The sequence below is a fragment of the Mustela nivalis genome (assembly GCF_964662115.1).
Source record: "Mustela nivalis genome assembly, chromosome: 12".
Lineage (NCBI taxonomy): Eukaryota > Metazoa > Chordata > Mammalia > Carnivora > Mustelidae > Mustela > Mustela nivalis.
The window spans coordinates 83,158,025-83,172,102 of record NC_139031.1 but is presented as its reverse complement, the minus strand read 5'-3'; the positions used below and the strand labels follow the sequence as shown (position 1 = coordinate 83,172,102).

General features: G+C 42.1%; 1 protein-coding gene and 1 long non-coding RNA gene across 2 annotated transcripts in view; one reads left to right on the top strand and one right to left on the bottom strand.

Moving 5' to 3' along the window:
- Positions 1 to 9,023: 9,023 nt before the first annotated feature.
- Positions 9,024 to 13,177, bottom strand: LOC309844748. The gene is made up of 2 exons (XR_014300873.1): positions 13,041 to 13,177; positions 9,024 to 9,333 (listed from the first exon to the last, which is right to left on the bottom strand). It is a non-coding gene; the product is annotated as an uncharacterized lncRNA (long non-coding RNA).
- The window catches only part of NAPEPLD (N-acyl phosphatidylethanolamine phospholipase D), a 78,224-nt gene continuing 73,842 nt past the window's right edge, over positions 9,697 to 14,078 (top strand). Inside the window, exon 1 of the mRNA XM_082691912.1 lies at positions 9,697 to 9,775. The gene's annotated coding sequence lies outside the window, so the exon portion shown is untranslated. The remainder of the gene's footprint in view (positions 9,776 to 14,078) is intronic.

The window sequence follows — 14,078 nt, the reverse complement described above, 5'->3', positions numbered from 1 at the left end:
CCAAGCTTGCTCTCTCAAATAAGTGAACAAGTGAAAGAAAAGGGAGTTCCTGGGTGGCTCAGTATGTCTAGTATCTGCCTTTGGCTCGGATCATTATCCCAGGGTCCTGGGACAGGGCTGTGTCAGGCTCCCTGCTCAGTGGGAAGTCTGCTTCTCCCTCTGTCTCTCCCCTTGCTTGTGCTCTCTTTCTCGCTCTCTCTCCCTAGCTCTCACTTGCTTGCTCAAATAAATAAATAAAATCATTAAAAAAATAAAATAAGCTATTTTAAAATGTTCATAGAACTAAAGGAAACAAGGTCTAAAAAGCGAAAACAAAAGGGAATTATGAGGATGATGGCTTGTCGAATATAAAATATCAAAGAGACAGAGTTATTATTTTTTTAAAAGTCACAGTTCTGGAATTGAAAAATACAGTAACTAAAATGAAAAATTCACTAGAGGGGTTCAACAGCAGGTGTGAACTGGTGGAAGAAAGAATCAAAGAATTGAGGACAGGTTAACTGAGATTATCAGTGTGAAGAATTAAAAAAGAATGAGGTAAAATGAGCAAAGTGTCAGAATGCTGTGGGATAGCCCCAAATCTATCAACATACACATACCAAGAGTTCCAGAAGGAGAGGACAAAGAGAATGGGGTACAAAGAATCTTTGAAGAAATCATGACTAAAAACACCAGATTTGATGAAAAACAGTAATTTATATATCCAAACAGCTCAATAAATTCCAAGTAGGAAAAACTCAAAGAGATCCATACTTAAAAAGACAAAATCTCAAAAGCAACAAAAGAAAAACAATTTATCATATATATTTGATCTTCAATAAGCTTAGTAGCTGATTTCCCATCAGAAGCCATGGAGGCCACATGGCAGTGGAATAACAAGCTCAAAGTGCTGAAAGGCAAAGACTGTAGACCAAAAATTCTCTATCTTATGAAATGATCTTTCGAAAATAAAAGAAAACAATCCAAAAATAAAATTAAGACAATGATTCCATTTTTAATAGCAACCAGGAATGTAATACTTCAGGAAAAAGTCAGCAAAGGAGAGACACCCAGGTAGTTCGATCAGTTAAGCGTCAGCCTTCAGCTCAGGTCATGATCCCAGGGTCCTAGGATCGAGCCCTGCATTGAGCTACTTGTTCACCAGAGAATCTACTTCTCTCTCTGCCTCTGTCTACCACTCTGCCTGCTTGTGCGCTCTCTCTCTCTCTCTCTCTCTCTCTCTGACAAATAAATAAATAGAATCTTTAAAAAAAAAAATTGAGGCCAAAATCACAACCCCTAGGAAATACCATTTTACCTCCACCAGGATGGGAACAATAAAAAAGACAATAAAGTGCGCCTGGGTGGCTCAGTGGGTTAAGCCTCTGCCTTCGGCTCAGGTCATGATCTCAGGGTCCTGGGATCAAGCCCCACATCGGGCTCTCTGCTGAGTAGGGAGCCTGTTTCCCCCTCTTTCTCTGCCTGCCTCTCTGCCTACTTGTGATCTCTGTCTGTTGAATAAATAAATAAAATCTTAAAAAAACTAAAATAAAAAGTGTTGATGAGGATGTTGAAAAACTGGAACCCTCATGTCCTGCTAATGGGAATGAAAAATGGTACAACCACTTTGGAAAACAATCTGGAGGTTCCTCAAAAAATTAAACATAGAGTTATCAGTTAACACAGCAATTCTACTCCAAGGTACATACCCAAGAAAAATGAAGGAATGTCCACTTGTATACTAATATCTATAGCAGCATAAGTCATCATAGCTGAAGGGTGGAAACAAGCCACACATCCATCATTGACGAAGTAACACTTGTATAACCATAAAACAGAATATTATCTGAAAGTAAAATGAAGGACTACTACATACTACCACATGGGTGAACCTTGAAAGCATTAAGTGAAAAAAAAAAACAGTGTATTCAATGATTATATGAAAGACTACATATTCTATGATTGCATTCACTAGAAATGTCTAGAATAGGCAAATCTACAGAGAAAAAAAGGACGTTAGTAGTTATCTGAGTTGGCATTAATGGGAGGATTGGAGGTTGGCAGTTAATGGGTATGGGGTTTCTTTTTTGAGGTGATTAAAATATCCTGGAATTAGGGGCACCTGGGTGGCACAGTCAGTTAAGTGTCTAACTCTTAGTTTCAGCTCAGGTCATCATCTCGGTATTGTGATCTCAGGGTTGTGAGATTGAGCCCCACACCAGCTCCCAGTTCAGCAGAGTCTGCTTAGAACTCTCCTTCTCCCTCTCCCTCTGCCCCTCCTACTCATGCATGCTCTCTCTCTCTCAAAATAAATAAATAAATCTTTAAAGAAAATCCTGGAATTAGTGGTGAGGATGGCACAACTCTATGAATATAAAGAAAGCCACATGGACGCCTGGGTGGCTCAGTTGGTTAAGCGACTGCTTTCAGCTCAGGTCATGATCCGAGAGGCCTGGGATCAAATCCTGGGATCGGCTCCCAGTTCTGAGGGGAATCTGCTTTTCCCTTTGACCTCTTCCTCTCATGCTCTTTCTCACCCTCTCTCTTTCAAATGAATAAATAAAATCTTTTAAAAATAAAAGAATAAATAAACAAACAAACACAAATAAATAAATAATTTTAAAAATAAATAAATAATTTAAAAATTAAAGAAAGAAAGAAATAATTTAAAAAATAAAAAAAGAAAAGAAAAAGAAAACCACTGAACTGTATACTTGAATTATATGGCATGAAATTACATCTCGATAACACTGTTACCAAAAATTGGACAAAGGATTTGAACAGATATTTTTCCAAAAAAGAACTACAAACAGCCAACAAGCACATGCTGATGCTCAACATCATTACCCATCAGGAAAATGTAGGTCAAAGTTCTAAAAAGTTACTATTTCACACACTCCAAAATGGCTGTAATGAAAGAGACAGTAACAGGTGTTGAGGATATGGAGAAATCCCAACTCTGAGCATTGCTGGTGGGAATGTGAAATGGTACAACCACTGTGGAAAGCTGTTGGGTGGTTCAACAAAAATTTAAATACAGAGTTACCATTTTATCCAGCAATTCCACTCCTAGGTATACACCCCAGCAATAAAAATATGTGTCTACATAAAAAATGATACAGAAATGTCCATTATGGGGCGCCTGGGTGGCTCAGTGGGTTGAGCTGCTGCCTTCCGCTCGGGTCGCGATCTCGGGGTCCTGGGATCGAGTCCCGTATCGGTCTCTCTGCTCAGCGGGGAGCCTGCTTCCCTCTCTCTCTCTCTGCTTGCCTCTCCATCTACTTGTGATTTCTCTCTGTCAAATAAATAAATAAAATCTTAAAAAAAAAAATAAATGTCCATTATGGCATTATCCATAATAGCCTAAAAGTGAAAGCAACCCAATGTCCATTAACTGATGAATGGATAGGCACAATGTGGCATATCTGTACAATGAAATACCATTCAGTGACAAAAAGGATGAAGAATTAGGGTGCCTGGCTGGCTCGGTCAGTAGAGCATGTGATATTTGATCTCACGGATGGAAGTTCAAACCCGACATTGGGCATAGAGGTTACTCTTTAAAAAAAAAAAAAAAGGTACAAAGTATTGATATATGTTATACAATGGATATTTGAAAACATGTTATGAGAGAAGCTAGCTACAAAAGGTCACAGATTATATGTTCCATTTATATGAAATGTCCAGAATAGAAAATCCAAAGAAACAGAAAGTAGATTAGTGTTTACTAGGAGCTAGGGGCAGGGAAGAATGAGGAATGACTGCTAATGGTTATGGGTTTCAGTAGGGGTGATGAAAATTTTCTGGAAATAGTGGTGATGGTTGTACGACCTTATGAATACACTAAAATCCATTGAGTATATATTTTTATAAAGATTTTATATATTGGGGCACCTGGGTGGCTCAGTTGATTAAGCAACTCCCTTCGGTTCAGGTCATGATCCTGGAGTCCCAGGATCGAGTCCCACATCAGGCTCCAAGTGCCATGGGGAGTCTGCTTCTCCCTCTGACCTTCTCCCCTCTCACACTTTCTCTCACTCTCTCTCTCTCAAATAAATACATAAAATCTTTTTTAAAAAGTAAATACATACATACATAAATACATAAATAAAGACATAAAATCTTTTTTAAAAAATATTTTATGTATTTATGTGACAGAGAGAGAGCACAAGCAGGGGGAGTGGCAGGCAGGGAGAAGACTCCCCGCTGAGCAGAGAGCCCGATGTGGGGCTCGATCCCAGAACCCTGGGAGCATGACCCGAGCCAAAGGCAGGCACTTAACCAACTGAGCCATCCAGGAATCCCAAGTATTATACTTTAAAAGGGGAATTCTATAGTATGTAAATTATATCTCAATTTTTAAAAATACCCCAAATTCTGCCATTCAAAAATTATCACCAGTAACATTAGGGTGTAACATTCCAGATATCATTTTATTTGTATATATAACTAGAAAGGTAGGATGGAAGGATGGATGGATGGATGAATACATAGCTATGGTGACTGAATTCTCAATCAAGAGTCTTCAAAAGAATGGGATAATAGAACAAACGCTACCTTTATTCTTTTTTAAAGATATTATTATTTATTTATTTGACAGACAGAGATCACAAGTAGGCAGAGAGGCAGGCAGAGAGAGAGAGAGAGAGGGAGGAGGAAGCAGGCTCCCTGCTGAGCAGAGAGCCCGATGTGGGGCTCCATCCCAGGACCCTGGGATCATGATCTGAGCCGAAGGCAGAGGTTTTAATCCACTGAGCCACCCAGGTGCCCCCAAACGCTACCTTTATTAACAATATCTGGATAACTGCCTTTTGTCCCGACTCCCCACACTTTTCCATTCTATTCTTTAGGGGGCCGACCTGCAGATTGCCTGATTCAGCAGGTTTTTAGTTGGGTTTAGCTGATGAAAGTCACAGCAGGTTACAAAGGAGAAGAGAGAGCGCCTTTATCTGTCAGCTTCCTCCCCAGGGCTTGAGGCCAAAGCCACAGCCTCTTCAGCTATCCTCTGCATTCTAGCAGCCTTTCCTTTTCTACCTTTGAGGCTAAGTGGGGCAGGGCTCTACTATTGCTAGTTCTAGAATACTGGACTTCCCCTTGTTGGTTTCTCTAACCCCCGCCCCACCTTTGTAAAAAGCCCCCTTATTAAACTATCTTCAAATTACTCCATTCAAGTAAGCCAGAAACTGGATTGACAGCAAGTTTAAAATTTGTGTTAATCAGTATTAGTATGAATGAGTCATGTAGTATTTATTATATTGTATTAGGGTGACAACTTATTTCATAGTATTGTTATTTGTCATTTAATAGAAGAAAACAAAAGCTAAAATGAAACTGAAGGAAATCTTTGAGCTTCAAAGATCTCTTCACCACAAGAGATATTATTCCCCCAAAGCTACTTCTTTGGAGGTCAGGAGCTACTATTTAAATTGAAATACATGGGCACCTGGGTGGCTCAGTGAGTTAGGGCCTCTGCCTTGGCCTCAGGTCAAGATCTCTGGGTCCTGGGATCCAGCCCCTCATCGGGCTCTCTGCTCCACGAGCAGGCTCCCCGTCCCCTGCCTGCTTCTTTGCCTGCTTGTGATCTCTGCCTATCAAATAAATAAATAGAATCTTTAAAAAATAACTAACTAAATAAATTAAAATATGAGGTTACCTGGCAAATCTTGATCTTGGGGTTGTGAGTTTGGGCCCCATGTTGGGTATAGAGGTTATTTAAAAAGAAAATCTTTAAAAATACTAAATAAGTAAATACAGACAAAATTGAAATATATTTTGGTCTAAGATTCTCTCTAAAACAGGGCACGTAGGTGTTTCAGTTGGTTAAGCCTCCGACTCTCCATCTCAGTTCAGGTCTTGATCTCAGCCTTGTGAGTTCAAGCCCTGCATTGGACTCTGTGCTCAGTGAAGTATCTGCTTTGGATTCTGTCTCTCCCTCTGTCCCTCTCCCTGCTCACATGCATGCATGCTCTCTTTCATTCTCTCTAAAATAAACAAATAAATCTTTAAAAATTAAAAAAAAATTAAAAATTAAAAAAATAAATAAAATCCTCTCTAGAAATTTAAAAACACATGTTTGAATAGGAACAGTAGCTCTTGGGGCACCTGTGGGTGGCTCAGTGGGTTAAGCCTCTCATGATCCCAGGGTCCTGGGATCGAGTCCCGCTTCCGGCTCTCTGCACAGTGGGGAGCTTACTTCCTCCTCTCTCTCTGTCTGCCTCTTTGCCTACTTGTGATCTCTGTCTGTCGAATAAAGAAAGAAAAATATTTTAAAAAAAGAAAGAAAGAAAGAAACAGTAGCTCTTGACTCCCAGCTTTGAGTCAAGCTCTTTCTTCCTCAGTCCTCCACCTCCTGATTTTTGTTGGTTGTGTTATTATTATTTTTTTTGTGTGTGTTATTATTATTTTAACATTACTCAGATGTATCCCATTGATACTCTGTCCTGTATGGTATTCCCATGCATTCCCATGACTGTTTGGTACTAGTCATAATATTTAAATAGACCAATATTCATCATCAATCCCTTTATGTGGCTTTTCTGTTCCTGAGTTCTTTATATCGATCAACATTTTAGTGGACTGAATTTCATCATCAAACAGTTGTTGCTATTTTTGTTGTTTTGAAGGTTTTATCATGGAGGTCATAATCTTTTCATTCTTTCACATTTGAACATCTCTGGTTTTGGCTTTACACTGAATCATAATCCTGACAAAATGAAAATGTGGCCAAAGAATATCAGGACCAGATAAATTATTAAAGCAGAAGGAATATTGCCCTGGAGAAGTCTCGGGCTAACCAGACTTTTTCCCACCCTTAAATATGTCTTGCTTTATCTTTCAAATACCTAAGAAATTACTTTATTCCTGAAGTTTAACCACTGAAATGGTCTATGTCTTAGTGTAAAGCAATCTTTGTGTTGAGTGATTTTTATCAAACTTTCTAGAAATACAGTATGGTCCTCCAATCTGCAGAGTCATTTCTTCCCTCATTTTAGGAAAATTCTCTTTCAAAGTAACTGGCATTCCGTTCGGGGGGTTCTTTATTCAGGGGTAGCAGTTATCCATATGCTAAATTACTTTATCCATCTTCCACATTTATTGGCATCTCTCTAATTTCCTGAAGCTTTGTCCTGTTTTTTTTTTTTTTAAAGATTTTATTTATTTATTTGACAGAGATCACAAGTAGGCAGAGAGGCAGGCAGAGAGAGAGGAAGGGAAGCAGGCTCCCCCGTGAGCAGAGAGCCTGATGTGGGGCTCGATCCCAGGACCCCAAGATCATGACCTGAGCCAAAGGCAGAGGCTTAACCCACTGAGCCACCCAGGCACCCCTGTTTTTTGTTGCCTTTTTTAAAATCTCAAACTTGAAGCAGACTGACATGCATCTGCCCAACTAATTTTTTGCAAAGATACATAAGTAATTCAGTAGTCAAAGGATAGTCTTTTCCAAAATAGTGCTAGACCAACCAGATAGTCCTAGGCCCCGTTCTTTCCAAAAATGAACACCAACCTAAGCCTCACACTCTGTATAAAAATTAATTCAAAATGACTCAGAGGCTTAAATATAAAACTATAAATTTTTCAGAAAAACACACAAGATAAAAATCTTTGGGATGGAAGCCTAGAGAAAGAGATTTTTTTAAAAAGATTTTATTTATTTATTTGACGGAGAGAGATCACAAGCAGACGGAGAAGCAGGCAGAGAGAGAGATAGAGGGAAGCAGGCTCCCCACTGAGCAGAGAGCCCCATGCGGGACTCGATCCCAGGACCCCGAGATCATGACCTGAGCCGATGGCAGCGGCTTAATCCACTGAGCCACCCAGGCGCCCCGAGAAAGAGATTTTTAAGCTTGACACAAAAAGCATAATCCATAAAAGGAAAAACTGATAAACTGAACGTCATCAAAACTAAAAACTTTTACTCTGCAAACGACACTGCTAGAGGATGGAAAGACAAGCTATAGACAGAGAAAATAATTGCAAGCCATGCATGCAACAAATGGTGTCCACAATGGATAAGTAACTCTCAAACAAACAAACAAACAAAAAACCCAGGACACCTGGGTGGCTCAGTTGGTTAAGTTACTAACTTCAGCTCAGGTCATGATCCCGGAGTGCCAGGATCAAGTCCCGAATCCATCTCCCAGCTCCATGGGGAGTCTGCTTCTCCCCTCTCATGCTATCTCTTAAATAAATAAAATCTAAAAACAAAAAAACCCAAACAAACCCCAAACAAAAAAATAATCCAATTAAAAAATGAGCAGGAGACATGAACAGATATTTCACTGAAGAAGAGATACAGATGGCAAATAAACATATGAGAAGCTCACCATCATTAGCCATTAGGGAAATATGAATTAAAACCATGAGTGGTCACTATACATGTAGCAGACAGGCTCAGGTAAAAAATAGCCTCAACACCATATTGTTGGTGAGGATGCAGAGAAGCAAGATTTCTCCTACAATCCTGGTGAAAAGGTAAAATTCCAGAGTGGTACAGTCAATGCAGAAAACAGGTCGGCAGGTGTTTTTTTTGTTTTTTGTTTTTTGTTTTTTTCTGCCAGAGAGAGAGTGGAACAGAGGGAGCATAAGCAGGGGGAGAAGTAAGAGAGGGAGAACCATGCTCCCTGCTGAGCAAGAAGCCTAATGCGGGACTCCATCCCAGAACTCTGTGATCATGACCTGGACCCAAGGCAGACACGTAACCTACTGAACCGCCCAGACATCCTTTTTTTTTTTTTCCCTCAAATAAAATTTAATACATGCTTACCCAATGACCCAGCAACTGCACTCTTGGGCATTTATCCCAGAGAGATGACAACCTCTACATGGTTATTAATAACTGCTTTATTCCTGATCACCAAAAACTAGAAAGAAACCAGATGTCCTTCAACTGGTAAATAGTTAAATAATTAAAGGGCTAAAAAAAAAAAAAAAAAAAGCACATCCACACTATGGAATATTACTCAGCACTAAAAAGAAATGAACTCTTGGTAAATGCAACAACAGGCACAGACCTCCAAAGAATTAAGCCAATCTTAAAAGTTATATACTATATGATTCCATTTATATAACATTCTTGAACAGACAAAATTATAGACAGAAGAGATTAGTGATTGCCAGGGGTTGAGGTAGGGAGCGGAGGAGGCTAGATAGAGACAAGAGTGAGGTGAGCTGGGCTGAGCAGCAGGTGCGATCCTCCATCCTGAACATGGTGATGGCGGCAGGAAGCTCCAGGTGTGGTAACAGTTCACAGAATTCAATACACGCAAATGAATGCATGTTAACTGGCCAGATGAGAAGGTCCGTGAATGATGTCAAAGTCACTCCTGGTCGTGTTCTACTTAGGCAGGATGTTACCTTCGGGGCAAATAGATGAAGGGTATGTAGCATCTCTGTATTATTTCTTACAACCGCATGTGAATCTACAATTACCTCAAAATCAAAAGCTGAATTAAAAGAAAAAAATGAGGTTACGTTCGTTTTCCCTGTGAGAGAGGAACAGCGTGGGAAGAGTGCGGGTTTCTAGTCACTGATCCTCTGCAGCAGTCACACGGTCACGTGCTTGCGTGTGCGCGTCCACCCATGCGCGCGCCCGAACCCGTCACACGGTTTCCTACGGCAATTGAAACAAGAAGGGAAATTCAGAATTGTTCATCTGGCCATAACTAATAAAGCAAGAAAAGGAACCGCAGATGAATTGGAGGGGAAAAAAAAAAAATCTTTGCGTGTTTCACGAAGCTTTCCTGATCTGACCTTTTCTACAATGGCGCCCTGGGGAAGAGGGAGCCAGGAGTGTGCGGTGAGATGTGTAATGTGACAGTCTGAGTAGCTCCCTGCGTCTGGCTGCGGGACTGGCCCCCTTTGTCCCCAGTCTGGACTCACTGAAGTGTTTCTGCTTTATTTCTTTTTGTCTCTTGCCACTTAATGAGGTTCTACTGGGGCGGGGGGGGCAAGGGGGGAGATGTAGGCCCTGAGTTGAATACACCATCACCCTGGGAACCGAGGCCACGCTCAGTCCCTGGGAATGTGGCTCACAGCCTCCACAGGTCTGCTGTCAAAGTCCTGCTTGTGTACTTGCCTGCATTCTGAATGTTTCTGAGTGTGAGCGAATGTGTTTGTGTGCCTGTCCATGTGTAATGCTTACGGTGAGCTGACTTGTCCTTGAGGACAGAGGCAGAAGAAAATGTAGGTCACTTTATACAAACGGCTTTCCCTCCTTCAAACTTCTGGTTAGTGCTTGTTGGCTGGGAATCGGTTCTAAGTTAGCACACAAAAAGAAAAATCGTTTCCGAAAAATCTGAGTTCCCACTTACCCCACGCAGGCTGGGGTATCTCTTCCACAGGAACAGCGGCTATGACCCCAGAAAAATCTGATTTTCATTCTTCCTCACCTTCATTTCCTCTTGGCCTACATGTCCCCAAATTGTGATGATTTTTCCACACCCAGGGGTCTTCCTGGAATCCTTAAAATCATGAATTGCCTCCGCCTTTTGTTCTTCTCTCTGTCCATCTATGCTTCTAGATTCACATGGAATTAATGTTTATCGAATGTTTCTGCCCCTAGTTTATAGTCATTCCACAGACGTTCCCGGAGACGCTGCCTTTCCTGTGGTGGAGACAGTGCCTTCTAGACACATGTTTTGCTCCAGACGTCTCCAGTGGTACCCTTAGGATAGACTTAAAACTGCTAAATCTTCGGGGTGCCTGGGTGACTCAGCCAGTTAAGCGTCTCCCTTTGGTTCAGGTCATGATCTCAGGGTCCTGGGCTTGAGTCCCACGTTTCCCTGTTTAGCAGAGAGTTTGCTTCTCCCTCTGCCTCTCCCTCTGTCTCTCCTGTTCATGCTCTTTCTCACTCGCTCTAAATAAATGAATACAATATTAAAAAAAAAAAAAAAGCTCTCTAAATCTTCTAGAGAAGACTCCAAAGGGGTTGACAAAGAGGACGAGAGGAAGACAGAGTCTAATTTAATGTGGGAGGAGCTTCAATAAAGATCTCAAAACAAATGGACAAGAATGCCAAATATCAAAAGCGCCTGGGTCCCAAAATGCTCTTCTTCAGATCTGGGTGTAAGATTCATGCAAAAGCAGATTGGACCTACTTACATTTGCTCATTTTCCTGGTATCCGAGAAAAGAATAGATTCAGAAACTGCAGGGATGAGGATTTGCCCGTTAACTTAGATTTCCAGGGAGACAAGGTAGTCAAGTCAGTTTGATTACCTACCTACCCCTTTTCTTACCCCTGGCTGATTTCACCAAAATTGGGTATATAGATCCTGAAGTAAAAATGTAATGGTAAAGGTATTTTTTAAAGGGGCACCTACGTTTCTTAGTCGTTAAGCATCTGCCTTCGGCTTGGGTCATGATCCTGGAGTCCTGGGATTGAGCCCCAAGTCCGGCTCCCTGCTCAGTGGGAAGCCTCCTTCTCCCTCTCCCATTCCCTCTGCGTGTGTTTCCTCTCTTGCTATGTTTCTCTCTGTCAAATGAATAAATAAAATCTTAAAAATAAGTTCATACAAATCTATGAGCTGGCATGAAACATGCCTCTGTAATTGTTTTTTAGGTTCAGTTTGTGGTAGGCGGAATTCTTTTTTTTTTTTTTTAATATTTTATTTATTTATTTGACAGAGAGAAATCACAAGTAGATGGAGAGGCAGGCAGAGAGAGAGAGGGAAGCAGGCTCCCTGCCGAGCAGAGAGCCCGATGCGGGACTCGATCCCAGGACCCTGAGATCATAACCTGAGCTGAAGGCAGCAGCTTAACCCACTGAGCCACCCAGGCACCCCTGTGGTAGGTGGAATTCTAAGTATAATCCCTTCCCCGTGGAATCTCATTCCTGTGATTTGGTCTCACCAGATGGCCACAGTGAAGGGAGATTTCATGGAGAATTAAAGTACCTAATCAGTTGAGTTTAAGTGAATCGGATAGCCCTGGGTGGGCTTGACCTAGTCAGGTGAGCCCTTTTAAAAGGGTCTAGAAGGAAGAGATTGTCCTGCTGGCCCTGACGCAGCTAAGTTACTGGAAAAGTTCACTAGCCCCATGGAAGTGAAGTCTTCCGATAACCATGTGAACTTGGAAGAAGACCCCGAGCCTCACGGGAGACCCCAGTGCTGACTGACACTGTGGTTATAGCCTTGTCAGACCCTGGAGTCAGTCATTCGAGAACCCAGGTAAGCCACCTCAGGCTCCTCACCCACGGCTGCAGGGCTAGTACGAGATGAGGGAAGTCACTGAGTTTGTGTCTTTGTTATGCGGCAATACTGAACAAGTTTGTCATTTAATCTCCTTATCTTTAGAGGTTTGGCTGGCTGTTCAGAGTGGCGGTGTTGTGACCTTACTTCAATTGTCCTTTTTTTTTTTTTTTCAGAGAAAAAAGAAATAGAAAGCAAACAAAAATACTCTCAACACCATTGTCTAAGTCTGTGTTTTGCATAAAATAAAAAGAAGGGAAAACATATAGGTAAAAATTCTTACTTCTATCCCCCATCAAGATACAAAACTTTCCCCATCACAGGCCATTCGTCACCAAATTCTGTTGATTCTCCCACTAAGATCTATCCTGAGCCATCTTTGTCTTTCCATCCCCATTCCACCCTCCCCTAAGCCACCATCATCGTAGCCCAGACAAGCACAATCTAGCCTCTTGGGAGGACCCCGGCATCTTCCCTTTCCCTCTCAGGCCATGTTCTCTGCCAGTCCAAAGTGATAATAAAACACGGGGGAGGATTGTGGATTGTGTTCCCTTGCTTTTTTTTCTTTTGGGGAGCGAGGACATGTTGAGGGCCATAGAGGGAGAGAGAAAATCTCAAGCAGGCTTTGCACTCAGGAGCCCAACGCAGGGCTCCATCTCATGACCTGAGCCCAAATCACAAGTCGGACACCCAACCGACTGAGCCATCTGGGTGCTCCGTCCGTCCCTTCACTTCTTAAAAACTCTTCCGCAGTTTCCTGTTGTCCTTAGGATAAAACCCAAATGATGTAGGTTCTCCCCTAAATAATCTCCATTGCTTTTCCTCCCCCTCCCAATTCTCCAGTGCTGTTTGTCTTTGGTTTTCCTTCATGTACCTGTGGTCTCTGCAGCCTGCCATCTTTTCTTGGGCTCTTACTCCTCTTTCAAAGCCTTTGCTCAGAAGTGACCTCTTCAGAGAAGCCTTCCCTGACGTTCTATTGCAGAGGCTACTGCTGCCCTGTCCCCCTCACATGCACGTAAGCCTGTCCCTTAGTTGGTTGCTGCAGGTGTGGCTGCTGCTAATGGCTCACACCTGCACCTTCCCCCAAAGCATTGCTTCCAGCTGATGGGCACCACCTGGCTGAAAGACGCCTGGAGGGGGGTTATCCTGTCTCCAGAGGACAACCTTCACCAGCGATCACATGATATGGGGTAAAACTATTCAGCCCCTTTGCCTGGGAGTGGGACAAGTTTGGTCCTGCCCTTAATGGTCCAGAGCTCTCCATGAGATCAACCTGAGGCTGGAGTTCTCCTGAAACATCCCCCCCCCCCCAACCAATTGCACAGATTCTTCCCCTGCTCTCACTCTTAATAGTTTCTCCTGGGAGCACTCCCTCAGTGAATGTCCTGCCCAAGTATCCCTCTCCCAGCCCTGATTTCACGCTCTGCTTCTAGAGAGCCTGACCTATGAGTCCCCCGGTAGAAATGACTTTCTCCCATGACTGCCTTACATATACTCTTTGCCTTCATTGTACTATAGAAAAATAGCAATTTTGTGTTTGTAGGTTTATGCATTTTGTTTTCCTATGAGCCATGAGCTCTGTGAGTGTGGAGACCATGCCTGTTTCATCCACCTCCATATCCCCGGCAGGGGCACCTGGCCCTGTACCAAGGGAAGAAGCTAATAAGTTGTTGACTGGATGAACAAAGGTGTTACTTTGGGGTTTGTCCCCTCAAGATGAGCCCAAGTGGCAGTGGATGGAATGCTTACATCGTATCTTAGACCATGACTTTCAAATTCTGTGTTTTTAAGTGGAAGCACTCAGAAAACCAGTCTTTAACTTAGATGCTTGCCTCATGTGAAGAATGAGGAGGAGAAAAAATAAATAAAAAGAATGAGGAGGAGGAGGAAGAAAAGGGGAAAATAGTATAGT